This window comes from Girardinichthys multiradiatus, chromosome 8 (genome assembly GCF_021462225.1).
Source record: "Girardinichthys multiradiatus isolate DD_20200921_A chromosome 8, DD_fGirMul_XY1, whole genome shotgun sequence".
NCBI classification, from domain to species: domain Eukaryota; kingdom Metazoa; phylum Chordata; class Actinopteri; order Cyprinodontiformes; family Goodeidae; genus Girardinichthys; species Girardinichthys multiradiatus.
Window position 1 is genome coordinate 16,015,379 of NC_061801.1, and position 6,000 is coordinate 16,021,378.

Here is a 6,000-nt window from a genome sequence, read left to right on the forward strand (position 1 = left end):
TTAGATGAAGCTAATATTTCTGATAACTCAGGAAGCTCCACAGGATCAAAACAGTCCAAACACAGATCAGGTTCTACAGTTACTTCCAATGTTGTGTCACTTGCTGAGGATGAAGTAATCATCTTCGGGAGTATGTCAAAGATTTTATTTTTAATAGAATCAATTTTATTTAAGAAGAATCCCATAAAGTTATGGCTGCTAAGAGCTAAGGGAATGGATGGCTCAACAGAGCTATGACTCTGTGTAAGTTTAGCAACTGGACTAAAGAGAAACCTAGGATTGTTCTCGTTCTCTTCTATTAATGAGAAATAAGCTGTTCTTGCTTGGTGAAGTGTGTTTTTATACAACAGTAGGCTATTTTTCCAGATTAAGTAGGAATCCTCTAGGTGTGTAGAGCGCCATTTTCTCTCCAATTTTCTAACATTGTGCTTTAAAGTACGCAGCTCTGAATTAAACCAAGGAGCTAGCCTCCTATGAATAATTACCTTCTTTTTCAAGGGGGCTGCATTGTCTAATGCACCAGGAAATGATGAAGTAACACTATGAACAAAAGAATCAATTTGTGAAGGGGAAGAAACAAAATTATTGCCCTCCACTGTGTTTTCCTGTGATAATGAGGAAATCAAAAGTGGAACAGATTATTTAAAGGTTGTTACAGCATTGTCTGATAATGATCTACTATAATGAAATTTTCTTTCAGGTGTGGAGTACTCGGTTAAATTAAATTCAAAGGTTATTAAGAAATGGTCAGACAGGACAGGGTTATGAGAAAATATTGTTATGTCTTTACACTCAATGCCATATGTCAGCACAAGGTCCAAAGAATGAAGACTAAGGTGGGTAGGTTTGTTAATGTTTTGAGCAAAGCCAATTGAGTCTAAGATAGCATTAAACGCTATATTTAGGCTATCACTTTCAGTGTCAAGATGAATGTTAAAATCCCCCACTATAATAACTTTATCTGTATTTAAAACTAAATCAGATAAAAGGTCTGAAAACTGATCTAAAAACTGAGAGTAAGGGCCTGGTGGATGGTACAAAACAACAAACAGAAGTGGTTTTAATGCTTTGCAATTTGGATGAGGAAAACTAAGGATTAAATATTCAAAAGGGTTGTAGCTATTGATTGGTCTGGGACTAATCAATAAATCCCACTGAAAGATGGTTGCTACTCCTCCTCCTCGCCCAGTAATTCGAGAAATGTGAAAATTTAAATAATTAGTAGGAGTTGACTCATTTATAGTAACATAATCCTCTTGCTGCAACCAGGTTTCTGTGAGGCAAAATAAATCAATATGATTGTCACAAATCAGGTCATTAACTAGCAAAGTTTTCGAAGAGAGAGATCTTATGTTCAGTAAGCCACATTTAATTGTTTTATTTTGTGTTTATTTTTATGAGATTTTCCTGATTTCCTCCTTTTAGATTATTTTTTAATCTATTCAATTTTGGCCATGGGCGAGACACTGTCTTAATAGGGTAATGGGTGGGTAGCAGTACAGAAGCTGCAGAGAGGAGTGTTAAACTACGACCCTGCTTCCTGGTCTGAACCCTGGGTTGTCAGAGGTTTGGAGAACTAATAAATTCGGCCAGATTCCTAGAAGGAAGAGCTGCTCCATCCAAAGTGGGATGGATGCCGTCTCTCCGGATCAGACCAGGTTTTCCCCAAAATGTTTGCCAATTATCAATGTAGCCCACATTGTCTTCTGGACACCACCAAGACAGCCAGCGGTTGAATGACAGCATGCGGCTAAAGATGTTGTCACTGGTCAGATCAGGGAAAGTGATTGACTTTATTAAATCAAGACTGCGTCCAGCGTCAAAGTAGACATGCCACGCCTGTTTGCTACCATCCTGCATACCACTATGCGAAAATTCATCAAGTTTTTTAATTGTGTTCCCTTAATAATTTCCTATAAAATTTACAACTATTAGGATTAAGAGCTCAAATTAAAGTATTCCTGATTATCAGCTAGCCCATTTTCTCTACCTTTTGACTGCAGTTTATTGTTTATAGTTACATTGTGGAGAACCCTGAGCATCCTTTTCATGAGGCTGTTGTACAACAACAGAGTGTCTTCAGTCAGAGGCTTCTTCAGATCTGCTGCAAGACAGACCGCTACAAGAGATCCTTCCTGCCCACAGCCATCAGCATCTACAACGGCTCTTTCAAAAACCTGCGTAATATGAGCTACAACATTTAATTTCCCTTTGAGATAAATAAAGTATTTTTCAATTGAATTTGGATGGAACTACAAAACACTTTCTTGTTTGTCTTGTTGATTTTCAAAATGTGACTCTTTCGGTACTTTATTCCACTGCTTTAAAGTATTTTATCCAAAGTCTGAAAACCTTTTGGAGATATTGATTCAGAGCAGGGTGTTCCTATCAGGAGAGACCAGCAAAGTTAAGCCATGACTCACCTTGTCTGTTTTATTTTTGGCATTAAGGCAGCAGCCAGTAGTAGTTGCCAATAAGAGAATGCAGCTCAACAACAGCATTGCTAGGATAGATAATATTATGTGAAGAGTTTATAATATAAACTCTTCACAGACTGACTTTCTTTAAAAATATAGCTTCTACTGGTATGTTTGTAGTTTTTAAGTCAAGAACACCAAAATACAGATGGGTCAGGATTAAGACTTAAGACCAGAGTCTCTTGAGACAAGACCTAATATGTTAAGATAAAGTTAAAACCCACCACCACCATCATCATCATTAATCTTTTTTACTTATTTATAAAGCACTAACACCATCCACAGCTGAAGTGAAGTGCTGAACATCAAAAGCAATAAAATAGGAAAACTAAGCACACAATAATAAATTAAGAAACTTACTACAAAACACAAGAAAACAATGCAAAAACGGATAAAAAACAAAACCAGTAGAAAATTAGGTAAAATCAAATCTCAATTGGGTTGAAGGCCAATGAGTAAAAGTACGTTTTCAAATGAGTTTTAAAAATGGCCAGTGAAGGGGCCTGTTGAATGTGCAAGGGTAGAGCGTTCCATAACTTAGGGGCCCCAACAGAGAAGGCCCTGTCTCCTCTAAGCTTCTGCTTTGAGCTGGGAACGACCAGGAGCAACTGATCAGCTCAGAGTGTCAAGAGTGTGTTGGGACTTATTTAGTACCACGATTTTGGGAGGTCAGTACAAAAGAATCTCCAGCCCAGTAACTTTTTCTATTAGGAAATAGGTGTTCCAAGATGAGACTTTAGCAATATCTTGGGGAAAACTAAGGATTCCTATTGTTTGTTTTCACCGACAAAATGTTTCACAAATGGCAAATCTGTAATCGGTGTAGTATATTCCAGCCATGGGTTGACTAGTTTCTAGATTATGTATTTTATTCGTCCATTGATCTATTTTCAATACCTACTTATCCATGCAGGGTTACTGGTTGGCCAGTGCCTATTTTAGCAGTCATCCGGTGAGAGGAAGGGCACATTCTGGTCAGGTTGCAATTCATCACACGGAAACACAGAAACATACACAAAAAAAAGCAACCACACACACGCACACGCACACGCATATCCGACTACATTTTTGTTTTAGCTAGTATTCAGCCTCCTCTACAGATTGTTTTCGATAAAAGCAACTAACAGCAAATCCAATCATATTCTTCAGGCATCTCTGGAAGCCTCTGGTGTAAAAGCAGATGCTGATGTTACTCTTCTCAGTGAGCGGGTGCTGCCTTAAGCCTCTCCCCCTCATCCTAAAACATTCACAGAGACTACATGCAGCAGTCCCTCCCAGCTGCAAAAAGAGCAGGAGATGTGGGTTTTAATCATGCTTTAATGTCATGTTGTATGCGCTATATAAATAAACTTTACTATTTACTTACCTGAATGTGTTTAATTAAAAAAAATGTGCAAATGAATAGATATAAACACCAGAGTACTAAAATCCTGTTCAGTTTTGCAAGATGGTTGCAAGCAGACTGACCCTGAATAGACTGCATCCAATGGAGACAAAAAGCATGAAAACACTCCCTCTTAAAATAGAATTACTCAACAACCATATTTTAGATGGTGAGAGGAAAACAAAACAACAAGAGAAAACCCAGGGGGACATAGGGAGAACATAAAAAACACTGTACAGAAAGGAACCAGCTAAGATCCTAACTGCAAACAACCATACCATCATGCCACCCTATGCTGAGGTCAAATTTAGTTAAAAAAGTCGTGCTGACCTGTATTAGTTTTACTAGAAAAATACCACCATTAAACTATAGCCTGAGCAGCTCAACCTATGTAAGAAGCATTCTCCAGCACAGTAAGATTCACATGACTTAGTTGTGGGACTGTGGTTCTGCAGCGTTAATTTTTAGAACTGACTTTTCACTGCATAGGTGTTAAAGTCTTTTCGCATGTTTGATTGCCCTGTTTTTTCTCAAGGACCGCCCTACGGATTTTTGTGGTCACCCCAAACCACATGCAAGTTTGAACTGAACTATAAAGAACGCTTTGACAAACCGATAAAACACTTGAACAAGGAAGAGAAAGAAGAAGTGATCAGGCAAGGAGGATAAAGCTGCAATGAAAGCTCAGGTGCGTTCTTACCAATTACCGTGCTTATAATCTGAACATTTTGGATGGATATTATGCTAATGTTAAGGAATGCTTGGTAGCGATGTGTACATTTAGTTCACATTATTAATGCTTCCTTTCTATGAGCAGGAAAAGGCACTGTGTTGCAGAATTAACAGAAAGCTGTGTTTTCGTGATTCATGCTGCATTGTATTCACAGGAAGGTTTAAAGAAGATTCAGTCTGAATCAAATTGAAAGTACTTTAAAGTGCATATGTAAAAAAAATAGTACCCAAGTAAATTGAAAGCATACAGTAGGCTATTCAAATTACAGAATAAAAGTAAAAAACACCAAAACCTTTTTTTATTAAATTATTAAAACTTCCATAAAAAGCTGATGAGTAGACAATACCTATAGATTTGACCAACACATTTTTAATAGCGATGGCCTGTTGTAATGTTTTCTCAGGACTTAAAGACCTTTTTGTTACATAGTAGAAGTTTTAAAAAATAGGAAGTTAAATATATTGAATACGCCACAGAACTGAGAAAATCAATGTCCCGCAGCCCTTCCCTACACAGTCACAAACTGGCTGTCTACCCATATTACACGCACCAGTTACTCTCATTAGCACAAGTGAGGATCAATTTAATCTGTATGCCAGCACGCACACAGATTTTATTTATTGTGCTTTTTTCTTTATTTTTCCAGGGACACATTATTTATGTTTTAACAGCAAGTACCTCATGACAGCATCTGCATTCAAACACAACACAAAGGCAACTCCCACCCTGTCCTGTAGCAACATTCAATGAAAACTCCATAGTCTACTTTCAGAAACTTTTTTGTATTGTTTGCTGAAGATGCAGTTGGTAGCAATTGTTACTGCTTCATCCTGACACGACAGCTTAAAGAGGTTGAAATTAAATGTTCCAGCAATGAAGGCAGTGACAGTGGGTTGGGCGCTGGCTGCCTGAAACACGAAAACAAGGGAATGTTGGAGGTAAACCTCTTCAGCGAACACTGTGATGTTGATTGTTTCTGTGTGGGTATGTAGGTTTGTCCTGGCTCTATGCTGGCTGATGTGCCCCCGTGCACAGCGACGAGTGTAACTGAGGTTGCTGTCAGAGCTAGCATGCATGCGTGTTTGAGGAACACTGTATTTAGAGGTAGTTGTCAGTCTTTCACCACGACTAGTGAGCAGACGGCTCCGCTCCCACCTGCCTACCAGTGTTACTGTCACTGCCTCGAAGGCTTTTGAATGCTCTGCCACTTTGAATTTATTCCCACTCTCAGCATGTGTGGATCACACTGTGTGAGACTGCATCTGTTTTTGTGTGTTTATTAACCACAGAAATTAGGATGAGCGACAGCAAATGTGGATAAAAGCCACAACCTCAAATTAATGTGGTTTTTTTTGTGATGTAAAAATGTTAGTTTATTTGTGACAATAATGTCTGTAATTGAATGG

General features: G+C 38.3%; 1 long non-coding RNA gene across 1 annotated transcript in view; it reads left to right on the plus strand.

The window, feature by feature from the left end:
* Window positions 1-4,543, plus strand: part of LOC124873103 — a 67,085-nt gene extending 62,542 nt beyond the window's left edge. Inside the window, exon 3 of the long non-coding RNA XR_007039441.1 lies at window positions 4,397-4,543. This is a non-coding gene — a long non-coding RNA (uncharacterized LOC124873103). The remainder of the gene's footprint in view (window positions 1-4,396) is intronic.
* The last annotated feature ends 1,457 nt before the right edge of the window (window positions 4,544-6,000 follow it).